The sequence below is a fragment of the Salarias fasciatus genome, chromosome 15, assembly GCF_902148845.1.
Source record: "Salarias fasciatus chromosome 15, fSalaFa1.1, whole genome shotgun sequence".
NCBI lineage: Eukaryota > Metazoa > Chordata > Actinopteri > Blenniiformes > Blenniidae > Salarias > Salarias fasciatus.
The window spans coordinates 25,435,178-25,455,326 of NC_043759.1; the positions used below are offsets into that span (position 1 = coordinate 25,435,178).

At 47.0% G+C, this 20,149-nt stretch overlaps 1 pseudogene; it reads right to left on the reverse strand.

The window, feature by feature from the left end:
- Positions 1-3,688: 3,688 nt before the first annotated feature.
- On the reverse strand, positions 3,689-19,442 carry LOC115401498 (meprin A subunit alpha-like; annotated as a pseudogene).
- Between the last annotated feature and the right edge of the window lie 707 nt (positions 19,443-20,149).

The following is a 20,149-nucleotide window of genomic DNA, read 5'->3' on the forward strand; positions in this document are numbered from 1 at the left end:
GCTGCTCAATCTAGCCGGTTTCCAGACTTCCCAATAGCGTTAAGTGATGCCGACTTAACAAATTTACATGTATCTACCACACCACAGCAAACATAAGAGAAAAGAGCGTCTGTAACGGCTGCATGTCGGTGCCCCGCCCACTGCCGTTATATGGATATGGGAGCATCTAATTATCTCCGAACCAACTGCAAATCACACGAAAGTCAAACGGGTGAGTAAATGTTGTTGTTGTGAATGTGAAATAAGGTCCAGATTGTAAAAACGACCGTTCCCCTTTAAAGATGTCACTTTCTGACAATTAAATGCTGTCTGCATGTTAGTATCTGTCTCCACCTACTGGTAAGAGTTAGGTACTGTAACAATAAGAAACTCAGTGATACTCCTGCTGACCTCCAGAGGGCGCCAAAGAAGACGTGATCAGGTGAACTTTTATAAAAGTTCACCTGATCACCTATATTTCTAAAAGAAAACAATGTCACCCAGTAAAGTGGAGTGATTCTCATTTTCCTTAAAAAAAAAAAAGCCTATCGAATCTTGTAATATCATTAATTTAAGATCACTTTGATGCTGATCTTATTTGATAATTCTCTGCTGCCACAGACTGATTCCAGTTGTGTTGGATCAGATACCTCTCAGTGAAGATCAAGGGAATTATTGGTCCTGGTTCCTTAGATATTTGTTTCAGCTGAATTTAGAATGAATCCCTGACAAAACTGTCAACAAGTGGACAAAATAAAAAAGAAGGCTGTAAGTATTCAAATAGATAATAAAGGCATAAAGAAAGTAAGAGTAGTTCCCTAAGGTCCCTGATAGACCAGCATAGGACTAAAGAAAACACAGAAAGAGTTCAAGTCAATGGGATGGAGAACTTTTAGGCCTGGTGGAGCTCAGACAGGATGATGCTGGGGAGGTCCCTCCAAGACTCAGGTCACCTGACATACAGATCATTATTATCCTTGCAACCTGTGATCTGATTCATGAAAACAGCTAAATAATTCAGAATTAAACAGTTAATTGACTGTTAATTGTCCACTGGCGTGTTTTCATGCTGTTCAAGGAGAGACCATGAATGATGCCTTCAGAGATTTAAACCTGAACTCTGAACTTTCTGCCAGTATCTGTGCTACGACGCAGCCCAGAGCCCAGGTATCGATGGAATGGTCCGAGCAGTCCAAGAGAATGACTTTTCATGAAATGGACAAGACTGACGTCCAGCCTCTCCAGCACCAGGCAGTAAAGATCACACCATGAAGAAGTGAATCCATTGGACCATGTTGAAGTTCACTGAGCCCAAATCTGTCATCATCTTCAGAAAGTTGGCCTGGAAACAGAGCAGATCGCAGCAAATCTCATGTTAGAGAAAGTGTTTTTGGATGTGCTGCGAAATGTGAGACTTTTCTGTTACTGCACCTTGTTCTTTAGGTCAGCAATGGATTTAGTTTCTTTAACAGTTTTCAAAGCAACCATCTTCCCGCAGAGGGTGACCTTGCAGAAGCTCCACCTGCCCAGGACCTTCTCCTCCCCATACTCCAAGGTGGAGGAGGAGATTATCTCTCCAATCAGGGAAATCGTGCTGTTTATCAGATCATATTGAAACATCTATAATGTCAAATAAATTGTAGATGAAGACAATCTAAGATAAATTTGAAAAGATTTTTTACATAAACATGAAACATGCATTCAAACATCAATTTAAATTCTAAATTCTCACAAATGTTTTTGTACTCATACCTACACTGCTGTTTTTCAGTAAAGAAATTATCACAGTAGTTTAAATTTTTGGTATATAAACAATTCAAATAGTTTAAATTTGAGAAAATTTTCTTCCTCTGTTGACTGCAGTGAATTATAATCTCTAATATATCTGTTCAATTCTAATATCTGATATGTGTTCTGTTGAGCTCTGTAAGATTCAAAGTCGTAGCAGGACCAGATTAAATGCTCAATACTTCTCATTCCAGGTTTGACACGAAAAGTAACTACCCTATTTAGATTAAATGAACAACAAGAACACAACCAAACACAACTATCAATAACACTGTTAACATCAGAACATTAAAATGAATCATGAAATCAATGTTTAAATCTCGAATATCTCATCCCAAACTCCCATGATGCATTGCGACACTACCATCATCATCATTGTTAAATTCTTCAAAGAGCCTGTTTTCTTTATGCTGTGACCAACACTAACCATGGTGAAGTGGTGTCCTTACCCTACTAGAACTATGAGAAATAAATTTTACTCCCCATGAAATGTTGCTTGTATCGAGGTTTTTCATCCTGCGAACCCACTGTCCAACTTGTCCAGGCGTGCTGTGTGGCGAGAGGGAACTTAAAATTGTGAAGTCAACGTTGACAAAATCAAATTATCCAGCCAAGTTTGTTAAGTTATAACAACTTGAATTTTGTTTTAAACCCATCAACAAAGAATTTTGAGTTCAAATTGCAAGCAAAATGAAGTTGATGTAATTAGGAACATTTTTATTTATTCATAACTTGAAAAAAATAAGTTTGAAACTTAGAAAGTTTTTCAAACTCAACTAATTACAATTTTTTACTTGGATCCATGTATGAAATCAAGTGGTGTTAAAAGCTCCTCTGAGTTACTTTTTAGAGCGCACTATTGACTCACTGGGAAGGATGAGTTTATTTACACATTTGGACTGAGACATGAGGAGGAAATGAGGAAGAGAATGTTTCATTTTTTTGTCTCGCGCTCCTCTGGTTGAAGATCTCCTCCTCCTCCTCCTCCTCCTCCTGAAGCCTCCAGCGCTGCTCCCGCTCTACCAGGGCCTCCTCGCCGTCCCGGGATGGTCGGAGGTTTCTCCCTCTCTGCTCTCAGCTGGACGATTTGCTGCTGCTGGTTTTGAAATGTTTTCAGGCACCTGCTTCTCCATTGTGTTCGAGTGAACCCTCATTCAGTCTCTCAGGACTTTCAGAGTATTTGGTGTTGCAGGACATTTCATTTATATTCCTGTATCAGCAGTCAGTGTGCTCATTCCTTCAGTTAAAACTACTGATCTGTTTGAAGTTTCTATAGAAACAGTTTGTCATGAAGGAACTGCTCAGTTTTTGTTAAGTCATAAATATTTTATTAGACTTTTGTTTTACTTTATATCTTCATTTTGTTTTATTTCCAGTGGATATGACAAGTTGTGTCGTGTTTGAGCTGAATAAAGAAAAAGATGGACCACAGAACTGATGATCTGAACACAGTTTCATCTTCTTCGTCCTGAAAGGTCCTAAATACTACATAAACTAACTTTTCAATAAAACAACTGGTGTTGGATTGGATTTCTAACTGTTTGTCCTTTTGTTATTTAATTTTCTAAAAGTAAATTTGAAATGAATGAATTTTTCACTTTTAGACGTTTGGATTTCTTAAAGGATACTTTATTTTCAGCAAAATAAAGACAATTTTACCTAATTACAACATTTCAGTCCTTTCTCCAGCTCTGCTCAGTAATGATCTGAAAAATGCTTCAAAGAAAAAAACAACAATTGAAAAAGTATTTATTGACAAACGCACCACATTCTGTTTCTTTGATACATTTAATAAAGATAGATATAAACATACAAAATCAATACCAGTGTTTTGACAGATCTGTGTGCATCCATTCATTCGCACAAATTCCATTATTTTTGTTTCTAAAGGTGAAACAGTCACACTTTCCAACTGTCCATCGACGTTTCATCTTCAGGTTATTTTTCCACATCCTGATTTTTCCATTCCTGCAACAGATGAAATTAATTAGAACAATTAATTCATTTTTATAGATAATCACTGAAAAGCTGTGAAACAAAGAGAGGATCTCACCTCTCTGAGGCGACGTCACTCCTCCGACTGGATGGGAACTTCTGTTTTGATCAGTGACGTCAAATCTGTCGACCAAATCATCCCCACGTTAACACACCGCACCACACACACACACACACACACACACACACACACACGCCTTCACGGCGTCGCCGCGGAAACCACTCACCATCAAAGTCCACCGTGATGATCAGGTCGTCATTTTTCAGGTAATTTCGCCGCCTGAGGTCGAAGTGCTTCACAAAGTTCCTCCAGCCCCACGATGCACCTCTGTAGCAGCCGCAGGAGGCGTCGTACGTCCCCACCTTGGACGGATTGTCCCAGATCAATTTCCCATCTGATGTTGCTTGGGACAAAACAACAGGATAATCAGGCAAAGTCGGAAATTACTCTTTTAAAATCATCTGAAGAGTGGCACAAAAAGACCCAAACTGGTAAAATAGTTAAAATTTCGATGTTTTCCACAAAAGAAATGCTGAAAAAAAGAAAAGAGAAACTACTAAAATCAGATTAAAAAAACAGTCAAATGTATTGTGTTGTTCATTGTCTGAATTGTAACTGAAAATCCATTAATGCAGCAGAATAAAGTTTTTATCTGTGTTTCAGATCGAGAAATGAAACTTTATGAGACGTTTTCATTTTAAAGCTTAAATTCACTCCGAGGCTCCAGTGAAACATCATTTGGTAGAAATTAAGTTGCAAAAATGTCTGTTTTGGTTGTAAAGGCAATAAAATCGATTACTAAAATGAAGAACACTTTTGGAAAATGTAGAGCTGGAAACAATGTTCTGAATTACGGAGCACATCCAGAGGAGGAGGAGAGATATGACAAACACCTGTGTGATTTCTGGAATGTCTTTTTTCCTGTTAAATCCACCGTATTATCACTTTTACCTCCGTACTAACTGAAGATGTGCCTCCTCCTGGACTTGATGTCTTGTGCAGGCACACTGTGAAAATGTGTGGATAAAATTTACTCTTTGATATGTTCATTGTTTATGATTAAAAAAATCATCTTGATAAAGTCAGTATCTTCTATGAGTTGGCGTGAGAGTTCAGTGGCTGTTTTCCAAGCTAAATAATAATAAAAGATCTTTACACAGCTTAAAACAGCTGATCACATCAAGATAAGAGGATTTTAAAACACTGCGAAAGGGTTTATTGTTGTGTTTATCTGACTGTAACTGTGTGGCGGGATATGAGCTGCTTTATCTGTGGTAAACACTTCAGCGGTGCATTTATAAGCTTCGCCCTGTGGGGAATAATAAAGGATGTAAAAGGATTATCAACAAAAAAACTCAACAGTTGGTTTGTCAAACATGAGGCCAGTGGGCCAAAACTGGCAGTCAAGAGGCTCCAATCCGGTCAAACCAAAAATTCAAAGAAAACTGATTGCATGAGCCAGACCCCGTCAGGATGAAACACACTCACTGGTCAGGGCGGTCGTGAGGCTGCGAGCCGTGGACATCCTCAGTGTGACGTCGGGGTCTTGGTCCATCACCACCAGCGCAGCCTGCCTGTTGACCGCCGGCCACTGCAGCACGGCGTCGTTCTCCCCGCTGGCCAGGTGGAAGTACAGCGCGGTGTACTTCCCCGTGAAGTCGGTGTAGGTGGACACAGGCTGGACCAGGATCCCGTAGCCGTACCCCTCGGGGCTGTAGAAGCGGGGGCTCCAGAGGGCCGTGCTGGTGTCGGCCGTTTCCAGGATCTTGGAGAAGTTCTGGATCCTCCACACGGCGTTGGGGCAGCGCGTCTCCGTCAGGCTCACGTCGTCCACGTAAATCCCGCCAAGGGACGCCGAGGGCTCGCCTCGCATTGCCTGGAAGCCGTAGCGAAACTTCACTCCCACCTCCAGCGGGACGTGGGCGATCTTCCACGTGTGATCAGAATCCGCTGGGAAGCCAGGAAACTGTCTGTTAGCCAAGATCTTCAGCAAAAGATTGATCTCAGGAGACAAATCGACAGAGAAAAAGTACCTGGAAGTAGGACTGTTAATGTAGAACTTATACTTTTACTTTTAGTTAAGTATATATTTTGCTGCTGTTCTGTGCTTCTCCTTTAGTGCTGAGGTTCTGAACTTCCTCCTCCACTGATTACAGTCGTGCTGCACAGCAGCAGCCTTTCAGCTTTCAACTAGAAGACTGGCCTTGAGCTCTCCCAGAAGGTCTTCAGTCTGGCTGTTTTCCAAAACTTCCTCCATGGGAGCTTGTGTGTTTCTAAAAAGTCGCGTTGTCAGCAGCTCTGAGCACCGCAGTCGTATAAAGAAACACCGGAAACACAATGAAGGTTTGGAGTTCTCACTTGAAATCACTGCGAGCCCTAAGACTGTAAACGGGCCATAAAACTGTTATTTAAGTTGTTAATATGGGATCAAACTACCCCCCGGAACAACATGTTATGTAACCTTTGACATCATGTTGTTACATTTGGGTTGTAAATCAAAGACAGCAGGTGTCTTGTAGGTGAAATGTAAATCCAGAAAACGCAGAAATGTCTGGGAAGACAAATCGACAGAGAAAAAGTACCTGGAAGTAGGACTGTTAATGTAGAACTTATACTTTTACTTTTAGTTAAGTATATATTTTGCTGCTGTGCTGTACTTTTCCTTAAGTGCTGAGGTTCTGAACTTCCTCCTCCACTGATTACAGTCATGCTGCACAGCAGCAGCCTTTCAGCTTTCAACTAGAAGACTGGCCTTGAGCTCTCCCAGAAGGTCTTCAGTCTGGCTTATTTCAGTAGTTAATATGGGATCAAACTATCCCACTGAACAACATGTTAACTAACCTTTGACTGCATGTTGTTACATTTGGGTTGTAAATCAAAGACAGCAGGTGTCTTGTAGGTGAAATGTAAATCCAGAAAACGCAGAAATATCTGGGAAGACAATGCAAATCAGTGAAGGTCTGAGCTCCACACAGACCTTATCACCACTTTGGGCACATGAACAGACTGATCTCTTGTGTTTGGTTCATAACTTAGTGGGCCTGATGAGCTACATTTACATATATTTACATACAGTACAAACATCCCAAACAGGACTTGATAAATGAAATGACAATGCTGATGATATCAAAATCATTACCGTACTTTAAAAAATGGGATTTGGTTCCAGTATTCAGAAATAATAAAAACGTATTGTATAGTCTGTGGTCCCTTTATGTGTCCAATCAGTATGAATCTGAGGCTGAAGAAGGGGTTGTACCTCTCTGTCAATAATCTCTGGTAGAATATTTCATCAATGGAAGAATCGTAGGAAGCTGCCTTCTGTCTTTGTTAAACTAACTCGGTGATAGATGCAGCTTTATGATATAAATTTGAATCTATAACTATTTATCATGCAGCATCTAATGTAGGAAAGCCTCCAAAAGAAACCTCAACACAACATAACAGAAGGACTTTATGTTGTTTCTGGATGTTCTGAGATAACTTCATTTGAATTTCATGACTTAGTTACCGAGCAGCTGAAGAAATAACCAAATTAACTTTTGCCAACATGCAAATCTCTGTTTTTCGGCCTGTTAATGGCTGAATTCATGTTGCCGCAGCACGAGCTGGATCGTTACCATAAAACGTTTGTATCTTCCTCATTCTGCGAACGGCGCCCATGCCGTCATCCGTGTTCACCCAGGTCACCAGTTTGTCTTTGGGGCTTCCGTTCATCTTGTAGAAGAACTCCAGGCACTGCAGCTTCCTCTTGGGGTACAGGATGCGGGACTCCAGCAGGGCGGACTCCTGAGGATTCCCCGACTTGGTGTCGAAGTGCATGAAGTACCCGGCATCTGAAAAACAAACAAACAGTCAACTCCTCCAGTAGTTTGGAGAAACCTCCTTCTGAATCGCCCTTCACACCTCTGCACCGTCCCAGCAGCGTGTGGTCCTCCGAGGCCTCGCTGCTCTTGGTGTGGACCCAGTCGCCGTCGTCGGTGGAGGGCTGGATCATCCCGCAGAAGTTCTCAAGCTCAAAGGTGCACTGGTCCAGCAGCGTGAGCGGGGCGGCTGGGGTAGAAGATGGCCAGGACCTTTGCTTTAACTTTACCCACAGACTTGACGACAGCGAGTCAGACCGGCGACGCGATACGTACTGCAGTTGTACATGCGGTTGAGCCTGAACGTGTCCATCTCACTGAAGTCCAGGTACTGGCCTATGATGTTCTGGAATGCGGGGATCTTGGTGGTGATGGTGGGGATGGAGTCGTTCTTGTTGAAGGAGAAGGGCCTGTGGTGCATGATGGATTCGTAGTCGTACGCCGTGTTCTGTTCGGTGATGAAGTTATCTTCGTATTTATTGAAGTTGTGTTCCTTTCCTGGAGAGAACGCAGCGGTTTCAAACGACATGCCGCAAAAATGTCCCAATAAGAAACATCAGTACAGCTCCAGTGAAATCACTAAGAATCCCAAAGGTCATCTTACAATACCATTTTGTTGAGAAGACTCTTCAATGAATTTCTGTTCCTGGACTCACCTTCCTCCACCTGGTCCAGCCAGATGTTGACGTAGTCGTCCCGGTCTGTGCGGGACTGCTCGTGGTAAAACCCCAGTGCGTGGAGGAGCTCGTGCTCAATGACGGCCTTGTGGTCACAGCCGGTTCCCAAAGACAAGATCTGACCGACCTGCTGGTCTCCAACGTAGGAGTAGCACCTGTGGCGACGGGAAGAGCTCACTCAGGTCATTGATCACAAACGGTGGCCATTTTTTAGCAGCTTCCAGCATCCAGGGACATTTTATTAGGCTCCGGCTTACATAAAAGGATTCCTCCTTTACTCAAGGACATGAACTTTAACGTGTAATTAAAGGTAATCATTAACACGGCCATCACTTTACAGTACCCTCCTCGCTTCTCGAACTTGATGAAGGTCTTTTCTCCCTCGTAAGGCTTAAAGTCGACGCAGGACTTGAGTCGATACATCTCAAATGCCTGATGGATGCAGCCTTTGGCGTTCAGGTCTGAGGGGTGAATGAAGCAGTCGGGAGAAAATGTTACATACCTTTGGCCTTGTGCAGACTTCCCCATCAGTCTGTCCAGTTTATTCAAACTGGTGGGCCTTTCTTCAATCTTGGACAGTGTTGTTCTGTTCTTTTAAAACCATTTAGGTCAAATTTCGAAGTTGTATGTTTTCTAATAGAAAAGGGTCTCCAGAGAGGACTTCATCTTAGACCCTACATCTGTCTGTTATCCAGTCAGCGGCCGTTAAATAGTTGAATTTCCATGCAATATTCGTAGAGAAGAATATTGTGGGGCGTTGTGTTTGTTTGGGCTTTGTACCATTTGCTTTGTGGGGTGGCAGGCTGCATTGGAGCCTTGCGCAGGCCCATGGGCCTTATGTTTAACCCCTCGGCTCAAGAGTGATTGCCAGGTGTGGTTGTGGCTCAGCTGGTTGAGGGTACAAGCCTCCACCTTGCCCCGTCTGTGTTGCTATCATGATTATTGTGTAGATGCGGTAGGTCATGTAAAGACTGCTATAAGACTGCTGAAGGGGTGTATTGTGTAGGACTGGTGTTGTAGACTCATCCAAATCTTTTCAAGATGATGGGTCTTCCTCCTTGAAGTGTTCGTTTAGCTGGGTTCATACATTTGTAGTTACGGCGGTTTTACCACGTCAGAGAAACTCACCCAGATCATCACCCAGAATGTACGGAATGGGAAACTTCCACCTGTATCTCTGGTCCAGCAGAGCATTCCTCCCCCCCTGCTGTAAAAACATTTTTTAAGACCGACTTTATCTGCCATCATAAACCTAATCATTTGACAACAATGCGCGTAGTGCCGGGTGCAAAGAGACCAATCCGAACAATAAAACAATAACGCTACCAATACAACATTAAGGAAACTGCTCTTTAAATCAAAACAAATAGCTTCAAATATAAACTCACTGGGATTAAAATGTCACCTTCCATGAGGTTTTCCTTCGACCCTGTCGCAAGAAGTAAAAGCAGACCTGTCAGGAAAGAGTCTCTCTGGTAATGAAGCAATCAAACGCTGAGTCTCACCCTTGTTTAAGATGGGGTTCTCATCCTAGCCGTTCTCATAGATCTCTGGAAAACACAGAATTCACTTAGAGCGTTTCAAATGAAAACGCTTAATTTTTGTGTCAGAAAAGTTTCGCATTTTCACAGAAAAGCCCTGAAAAAGAGATGTTTGTTTACACTGGCATGTAGTTAGCATGTACAGCGGCTCGTGGGTGCTGTTGGATGTTGGACATTCGTTATTCCAGGTGACCCCAGGAGAATATTGCCTGGAGGTCACGACACCATCGTCTATCTATACACACACACACACACACACACACACACGCACACGTGCACAGGAGAAATATTTACTATGGCAGTGGTGTTCATTCGCAGCAGCAGTGTTTCCACCACCAGCAGGAAGACGGGCCTGAGAGTTTCCACAAAATTCCACTTCCAGAGCCAATCTGAAAAAGTTCCATCATCAGCAGCTTCATCCACTGCTGTTGCATAAAAAGGATGAAGGTAAAGTGTTTTCAAATATGCCTTTGAATTGATTTGTGACAAATAACAAAAAGGATTAGTGACACTGATGAGTACTTCCAACTGTAAATGTAAGTCCACACACAGTTCATGTTTGATCTGGTTTCTTTTTGCTGTCCAAAAATAAGCATGTGAGGTTAATGGCCTGAATATGAGTGATTGTGAATCAATATTCTAATTCTCTCTATTTGTTTTTCTTATATAACAGAAACAAACTAATTTCACACTTGACCTTCAGTTTTATGAGTTTAGGATACATTATGTAATCATGTACAGAGGTGGGCCGTCAGGGCCTGCAAAGCCTTCTCTGCTGGCCTAAAAAGTATCTGAATTACAGACTGATGTAAATTATATTTTGTCCATGAATACTTACTAAATGATTCCAAACAGTATGTTCTGGTTCCTTTCATAATTTTCCCGTGGTTGCGCTGCTTACAGACATTTTTTTTTCATATTAAATCATTTAACCAATCAGACTTCAGGCATCATCTGTTGCCAGGGTCAAAGAAATCTGCCTGAGGCCTTCACAGTCTGTTCTGATAGCCCAGTAAAGTCAAGTAAAGCGTCAAACAGACAGTTGCTTCAACCATCAGACAGCTGCTTCAACCAATCAGACAGTTGCTTCAACCAATCAGATTCGAGTTGGCGACTCAGCGCCTTCCAGCTAGCGTACACTAACAACAGCAGATCCGGGCCTTCTGATTTACATTCACCAAGAGATACAGTAGGTGGCGGTATGCACCTAAGTTGTTGGTCGCCTGCCACAATTATCCCAAGGAAGAAGAAGAAGACCTGAAGAGAAATAAAACTTATGCCAGAAATACCACAGGGCAAGCTGGACTTTCAGCCCTGGCTTTATGGAACTGAAACGCACGGATAATCTATATGACACAACAATTGAACTCTTTTTAGGGAAGGAAATAAGGATGGATTTTGTTTACAAATAATCGGGATTTTGGTGAGTAAAATGTTCCTCTTTTCCTAAATAATATTGCTGTTTTATTAAGTTGTTAAAGCTTATTGTATGTGTGCAGATGTAGTAGGAGACTTGTGCACTTCAGCAAAGGCATTTATTCTGGCTGCACAAGTATCTATCTGCTGTGCAACAACTCCATCCATCCATCCATTTTCTTCTGCTTATCCGGGGCCAGGTCGCGGGGGCAACAGTCTTAGCAGGGATGCTCAAACTTTCCTGTCCCCAGACACTTCCTCCAGCTCCTCTGGGAGGATCCCGAGGCGTTCCCAGGCCAGCCGAGAGACATAGTCTCTCCAGCATGTCCTCGGTCTTCCCCAGGGGACATGCCCGGAACACCTCCCTTGGGAGGCGTCCAGGAGGCATCCTAACCAGATGCCCGAGCCACCTCAGCTGGCCCCTCTCGATGTGCACCCCCGAGACAGTGAACCGGGATGAGGGGGCCTTTTTGCTTTCACACACCTGGGATGCTGTACTCAAGAAGTCGGACTGCAGATGGCGCTGTTCTCCCGCTTCCACTAGTGGGAGAATAGCGCCAAAACCTGTATAAATCAGCTGACAAGATACGTCACAACAACATCACGTGACTCTATGAAGCAGACAGCTGACAGCTGCCGAAACCGTCAGGTAAATAATACCTCCCTGGTCTTTGGAAAAGAACCTTTGTTTTTGGAAGACCCCAAGATACTTAAACTCCTCCACTTGGGCCAGGGTCTCTCCACCGACCTGGAGAGGGCAAGCCACCTTCTTCCGGTCGAGGACCATGGCCTCGGATTTGGAGGTGCTGATCCTCATTCCTGTCGCTTCACACTCGACTGCGAACCGCCCCAGTGCATGCTGTAGGTCCGGGTTCGATGAAGCCAACAGGACAACATCATCTGCAAAAAGCAGAAATGAAATCCTGTGGTTCCCGAACCGGACCCCCTCCGGCCCCTGGCCGCACCTAGAAATTCTGTCCATAAAGATTATAAACAGAATCGGTGACAAAGGGCAGCCCTGCCGAAGTCCAACATGCACCGGGAACAGGTCCGACTTACTGCCGGCAATGCGGACCAGACTCCTACTCCGGTCATACAAAGACTGGACGGCCCTTAACAAAGGGCCCCGGACTCCGTATTCCCGGAGCACCCCCCACAAGACACCACGCGAGACGTGGTCGAACGCCTTCTCCAAGTCCACAAAACACATGTGAACTGGTTGGGCAAACTCCCAGGAACCCTCGAGCACCCTATGAAGGGTATAGAGCTGGTCCACTGTTCCACGACCAGGACGAAAACCGCATTGTTCCTCCTGAATCCGAGGTTCGGCTATCGGTCGAATCCTCCTCTCCAGTACCCTGGAATAGACTTTCCCAGGGAGGCTGAGGAGTGTGATCCCCCTATAGTTGGAGCACACCCTCCGGTCCCCCTTTTTAAACAGGGGGACCACCACCCCGGTCTGCCAATCCAGAGGCACGGTCCCCGACCGCCACGCGATGTTGCAGAGATGTGTCAACCAAGACAGTCCCTGCACATCCAGAGACTTAAGATATTCAGGGCGAATCTCGTCCACCCCCGGTGCCTTGCCACCGAGGAGCTTACCAACCACCTCGGTGACTTCAGCTTGGGTGATGGACGAGTCCACCTCTGAGACCTCAGCCTCTGCTTCCTCCACGGAAGACGTGGCGACGGGATTGAGGAGGTCCTCGAAGTATTCCTTCCACTGTCCAACAATATCTCCAGTTGAGGTCAGCAGCTCCCCACCTCCACTGTAAACAGTGTTGGCGGAGACCTGCTTTCCCCTCCTGAGGTGCCGGACGGTTTGCCAAAATTTCTTCGAGGCCGACCAATAGTCCTCCTCCATGGCCTCCCCGAACTCCTCCCAGACCCGAGTTTTTGCCTCCACAACCACTCGGGCTGCAGTTCGCTTGGTCTGCCGGTACCTGTCAGCTGCTTCAGGAGTCCCATGAGCCAACAGGACTCGATGCGACTCCTTCTTCAGCTTGACGGCAGCCCTTACTTCTGGTGTCCACTACCGGGTTCGGGGATTGCCGCCACAACAGGCACCGGAGACCTTACTGTCACGGAACGGGAGTATTGCACATTTGCACTTGCATGTTTTTTATTTTGTATTGCAATTTTTGGATTGCTGTGTGCTTTTGTTTGTGGTGCTTTTAATTTGAAATGGAACGGTGCGTGCTTTACTTCCTGTTGTGAATGACCTGACCCCTGCAGCTGAAGCTAATTATGGCTAAATGAACTGGGGGCGGACGCCCAGGTGTGGGTGCGTTAATATCGGTGGCGGAGGGAGCAGGAGGGGGTCCAGCACGGCAGGAGGAGAAGGCAGCCACCTCGGTGCGGCCGGAGCTGAAGAGACGGGCCCTGGGATGACGGCGCGGTGCAACGGCGGGCTACGGCCGTGGAGCAGTAGTGGGACCAGAGTGCGAGGCTCATCACGGCAGGCGGGCAGAGTTTCTCTGCCCCTGCGTGTAAGTACCGTATCTGTTGTACTCTGGCGACGTGAAGTGAACCGCTGCTGCTGCGCCAGCTCGGTCGGTCGCGAACGAGTCAGTGCCCCCAGGTTCCTGTCTCCCGCACCTGCAGCGCGGAAGGAGGGTCCGGACCGGTTGCCTAGCCCACGGGGGAATCGGATCACGGCGGCGGAGCCTCGGACAGCGACCCGGAAGGCGGCGGAGCCTCGGACAGCAACCCGGACGGCGGCGGAGCCTCGTACAGCGACCCGGACGGCAGTGGAGCCTCGGACAGCGGTGGAGCTGTGCTGCGGTTGAGTTGAGCCAGCTGACACGGCAGGCCGGCGGCGGACCTCTCCTTGGTTTTTACTCGCGGACCTTTTAGTATTTTATTTCTATTTTATTGCTGGCATCATTTTAGGTCTTGTGCTGCTTTGTTTATTTTTATTCATCTATTTGATTTATTGTAATAAATCTTTTAACCAGCCATTCATTTCAGCCTATTGGTTTTACACTGCTTGCCTTGTTTTTAGAGCCTTTTTGGTATTTTACTGAGTTCCCAGTCTCCATTAAAACTGGGTGGCGTTGTCATCCGAGTTGCACTCTTCACCTCGCCACAAATTGTGGCATTGTCGGCAGGACACAAGCACGAGCAGTGTAATATCCAAAGGCTGTTTTAGTTTTGTTTTTAACTAAGCATGATGATAATGCCAGTATATTCCGGTGCGCCTTGGCTGCCAAAGTTTAATGGGCCAAACAGTGACATTAAGTATGGGGACTGGAAAGAGCAAATGTGTGGCATGTTAAATGCACAAAATCTCACTGAACCCAGGAAAATTGAATTTTTAATGGGAGCATTAGCTGGGGAGGCCAAACCCTACAGACAAGCTGAGGAGCAGGGTTGATTAGATTCACCTGGTGTGAGACATGGTCAGAGCAAAAACATGGCATGGAGATGACTTGATCAGGCTCCAATCTCCCACCTCTGGCCGAAACCCTGAATTGGATTTTGCTGCTGTGCACCATGAAGCTCTACTCCTGGAGGAGGAGCAACGTGGACAGGACGGCATCGACGCAACGTACACCGCTTTCATTGGGGGGTCTCAAGAAGGTACACCACCTACACTTAGCTGGAGAGAGGCTCTGAGGAAAGAGATAATGAATGATGTTAAAGACCAAATGAAAGGCTTCACCCAGGAAATAATAAGAGAAATCAAACCGTGGTTGCAATTCTCTGGACTAGAACACTCCCCCATGCAGTACCGACGCAGAACTAGACAAAGATTCCAAAATGACGCCAATGAGTGGACTAGAGATGGGAAGCCTATATGTAGGCAGTGTAGACAGGCCGGTCATGTGGCAAGGTTCTGTCAGAACGCCAGTACCACCAACAATACACCTTTAAACTAATCACCCCTGCTGCTGAGGCCCAAGCAGTGGGGGCGGCCTCTGAGGCTAACCACCAGGGGGCCACCACCCAGTTTGTGGGGAAGTGCCCAACCATTGAAGTCTGTGTTGGTGGAACCAGGATGACTGGGCTGTTAGACACAGGGTCACAGGTAACGCTAATCCAACAGAAAGTAATGGAGCAACATTTTTCTCAGGTTGAGAAAGGCACAGCCCCCTTGGTGTTAACACTGAAAGCCGCCAATGGCCTCAGTATACCCTTCTGTGGTTATGCCATAATGAACTTTGAAGTAGAAGGTGTAAAAATTCCAGGGAAAGGTGTTGTTATTGTCAAGGATGATTGCTCCACCCACCCACTGCTCATTGGGATGAATGTGATTGGTGCATGTTGGGATGCTGTTGTTAAACAGGGAAAGCCAGCTCTCTCCCCTCAGAAATGGAAGCCATGGCGGGAAGCGTTTGTTGTGTGCCAGAGGACCATCGTAACCACACCAGAAAATGGGTTCTTGGGCTTTGTCCACCTTGCGAGTTAACAACAGGTTCAGGTACCACCAAGGACTGAGATGATTGTGTGGGGCCGCACTTGCGTGGGGCCAAGCAGCCCTGACTTCCCAGCGGTATTGGAGGCTATGCCTGGAACAGAAGCATGGGGAGTAGCAAGGACCTTATCGGTTGTGCGAAGTGGGAGGGTCCCTGTTCGTATTTGCAACCCCCATGTATATCCAGTCATCATAGATTGCTACCAGAAGCTGGGCCAGTTGTACCGCGTGAAAGACGTGGATGTCCAGGGGTCCCAAGACCTGAGCTTGACTTTGGGCCCGGATGGTGTCGTGGAGGTGGGAATGGTGGACACCCAGAGCCCCCACCACAAAGAGTGCACTGAAGAAGTGAGTAAGCCTGCTGACTGTCATCATTTAACACCACAGCAGCAGCTGGAGCTCAGAGCTCTGCTACAGCGGTGGGAGAAGGTTTTTGCTGCGGATTAAGAGGATTTTGGACGCACCGACTTGGTGCAACATCGCATTCACACTGGGGATGCTCCTCCCATCAAAGAAAGGTATCGACCCTTGCCCCCATCTATGTACAAAGAGATAAAGACCCTGCTTGCAGATATACTCGACAAAGGTGTTGTCCGTGAGAGCTGAAGTCCTTGGGCCGCACCAATTGTCCTCGTCAGGAAGAAGGATGGCAGCTGGAGATTCTGCGTGGACTACAGGAAACTTAATTCGGTCACACACAAAGATGCATTCCCACTTCCACGGATCGAAGAGCCACTGACTAGTCTGAACAGAGCAGAATGGTTTTCCACATTAGACCTTGCTAGTGGGTACTGGCAAGTTGAGATGGACCCCAGAGACCGTGAAAAGACAGCTTTCACCACGCCTATTGAGTTTGAGCGGATGCCTTTTGGGCTCTGCAATGCACCTGCTACTTTCCAGCGGTTGATGCAGCAGTGTTTGAGCGGTCAAATAACTGAGTCTCTCTTGGTGTACCTTGATGATGTGATCATTTATTCACCTGACTTCTCCTCCCACTTACAGCATCTGGAGGAGGTGTTCCAAAGATTTTGGCAACAATGACTTAAGCTCAGGATGGATAAGTGCAAACTGTTTCAACACGAGGTGAAGTTTCTGGGCCATGTGGTTGACAAGGCTGGGGTAAGACCAGACCCAGACAAAATCTGTGCTGTGTTAGATTGGCCTGCACCTGCCACTGTACATGAGGTCCGAGCCTTTCTTGGCTTAGCAGGTTATTATAGACGATTTGTACCGAACTTTGCTAAAATTGCCCGGCCACTGAATAGCCTGTTGAGCGGCGTGCCCGTTAAGAAAAACTCACAGATTCGGATCCAGTAGTCCCCAGAATGTCAGGCTGCTTTTGAACGATTAAAGTCGGCCTTGACCCAGCCACCTGTCTTGGCCTATGCAGACTTCACTAAACCTTTTGTTGTTTACACAGACGCCAGCAACCAAGGCCTTGGTGCTGTTTTGGCACAAGTGCAGGACAACCAGGAGCGTGTAATCGCATACACCAGTCGGAGCTTACACCCAACAGAGAGAAATGATGCAAACTACAGCTCATTTAAATTGGAACTCCTAGCGTTGAAGTGGGCCGTCACGGAAAAATTTAAGGACTATCTCATGGGAGCAAAGGTTATTGTCTACACTGACAATAATCCTGTTTTCCATCTACAAACAGCTCATCTGGGTGCCGTCGAGCAGCGCTGGGTTGCCCAACTTGCCTCTTTCGACTACCAAGTGAAATACCGTGCTGGGAAAGAAAATCTTAATGCCGATGCCCTTTCCAGGTTTCCTGCCAGCTCCTCCACTGATACAGGCTGCAACGTTGCTCAGCTGACAGTGACTCCTGAGGTGAGCTCAGCTACTCGAGAAGTCAGGTTATACCTGGATGAGGATTGGAAGACCCTTCAAGATGCGGATCTCGACATCAAAGCAGTAAGAAGGTACGTGGCTGAAAAGTCGAGGCCTGATGGTCCTACAAGACAGGCTTTACCTTTGAAGTCGCAAAAGCTTCTACAACAGTGGGAGAAGCTGCACCTTGTGGATGGGGTATTGTGTCGGAGGGTCAAAGACCCCAAAACTTTTGAGACATGTGTGCAGGTGGTGTGCCCAGTCATCAAGCGACAGGAGGTCTGGAGGAAGTATCATGAGGCAGCCGCCCATGCAGGAGCTGAAAGGACCCTCTCCAGGATACGGCAGTTTTTTTACTGGCCTGGGATGAATATGGAGGTGCGTCAGTTCCAACAAGGGTGTGTCGCTTGCAGTTTGCAGAACAGGACCCAGCCTAGGGCCCCACTGCATCCCTTCATCGCCTGCTACCCATTAGAGGTAATAGGCATGGATTACTTGACCTTGGGCAGAGCAACAGATAGGTGTCAGAATATATTAGTTTTGACAGATCATTTCACCCGTTACGCTTAGGCAGTTCCCACGAAGGATCAGACAGCAGAGACTACTGTCCATGCCATGTGGTCCCATGTGATTCAGGTTTTTGGTTGCCCTGTGAGATTTCACTCGGACCAAGGGGCGAACTTTGAGTCATCTGTTGTCCAACAGCTATGTCAGCTCTATGGCATTAGCAAGAGCAGGACCACTCCATACCATCCTGCTGGTAATGGTAGCATAGAAAGGATGAATCAGACTTTGCTCAATATGCTGCGCTCTATTGAGGTGGAAAAGCAGCGTAAGTGGCCTGAGTACCTCCCTGAACTCTTAGCAGCCTACAACAACACTGTCCATAGTTCTACTGGCTATACACCCTCGTTTTTAATGTTTGCCCGGCACTTGAGGCAACCGGTTGATGTCAGTCTGGGTGTGGACTGACAACCACAGACTTATGACCGACAAGGCTGGGTTAGAGACCACCACTAAAAGCTCTCCTTCGCCTATAAGTTAGCCAGACAGAACATTGACAAGGTGGCAGGTCACAATAAGCAAACTTATGACCGGCAAGCCAAGGCCATGCCACTGGCCCCAGGTGAACGAGTGTGGGTGAGAGACAGGAACCGTAAGAGTAAGGGTAAGCTTCACCCGGGTTGGGACCCAGAGCCCCATGTAGTGCTGGAACAAGTTGGCGATACCAGGGTTGTCTACAAGGTCAGGCCTGAGAAGGGGGGCAATGAGAAGACTGTGCACAGGAATTCACTGAAACTTTGTGTTGGATCCGCACACGAGGACCTGGAAAAGATTACGGATGATCCTCCCGAGAGTGGTACACAGAGCCAGACCCCATACTATTGTTCTTTTTATGATCCACCTGCTGAGCCTCCAGAACATCCTGTAAACCTGCCTGAGTTACCACAGAACCCTCGACGTACCGTCCGAGTGAACTTTGGACAGCCTCCAACCCGGTTGCGGGCCGGATGAAGACTGAGGTGACAGGGACTGCCACCCTTAAAACAAGGGGGGATGTCACGGAACGGGAGTATTGCACATTTGCACTTGCATGTTTTTTATTTTGGATTGCAATTTTTGGATTGCTGTGCTTTTGTTTGTGGTGCTTTTAATTTGAAATGGAACGGTGCGTGCTTTACTTCCTGTTGTGAATGACGTGACCCCTGCAGCTGAGGCTAATTATGGTCTAAATGAACTGGGGGCGGACGCCCAGGTGCGGGTGCGTTAATATCGGTGGCGGAGGGAGCAGGAGGGGGTCCAGCACGGCAGGAGGAGAAGGCAGCCACCTCGGTGCGGCTGGAGCTGAAGAGACGGGACCTGGGACGACGGCGCGGTGCGACGGCTCACTACGACCGTGGAGCAGTAGTGGGACCAGAGTGCGAGGCTCATCACGGCAGGCAGGCAGAGTTTCTCTGCCCCTGCGTGTAACTACCATATCTGTTGTACTCTGGCGACGTGAAGTGAACCGCTGCTGCTGCGCCAGCTCGGTCGGCCGCGAACGAGTCAGTGCCCCCAGGTTCCTGTCTCCCGCAGCTGCAGCGCGGAAGGAGGGTCCGGACCGGTTGCCTAGCCCACGGGGGAATCGGATCACGGCGGCTGCCCAGAGCAGCTGCCCAGAGCTGTGGTCGTAAGGTCACGAGGCTCCGCCGCCATCCGGGTCGCTGTCCGAGGCTCCGTCCCAGGTCCCGTCTCTTCAGCTCCGGCCGCACCGAGGTGGCTGCTTTCTCCTCAGGCACCGGAGACCTTTCGACCACAGCTCTGGGCAGCTGCTTCGACAATGGAGGTGGAGAACATGGTCCACTCGGACTCAATGTCCCCAGCCTCCCTCGGGTCATGGGAGAAGCTCTCCCGGAGGTGGGAGTTGAAAACCATGCTGACAGAGGGTTCCACCAGACGTTCCCAGCAGACCCTCACAACACGTTTGGGTCTGCCAAGTCTGTCCGGTTTCCTCCTCCGCCAGCGAATCCAACTCACCACCAGGTGGTGATCGGTCGACAGCTCTGCCCCTCTCTTCACCCGAGTGTCCAAGACACGCGGCCGGAGGTCAGATGACACGACAACAAAGTCGATCATCGACCTCCAACCAAGGGTGTCCT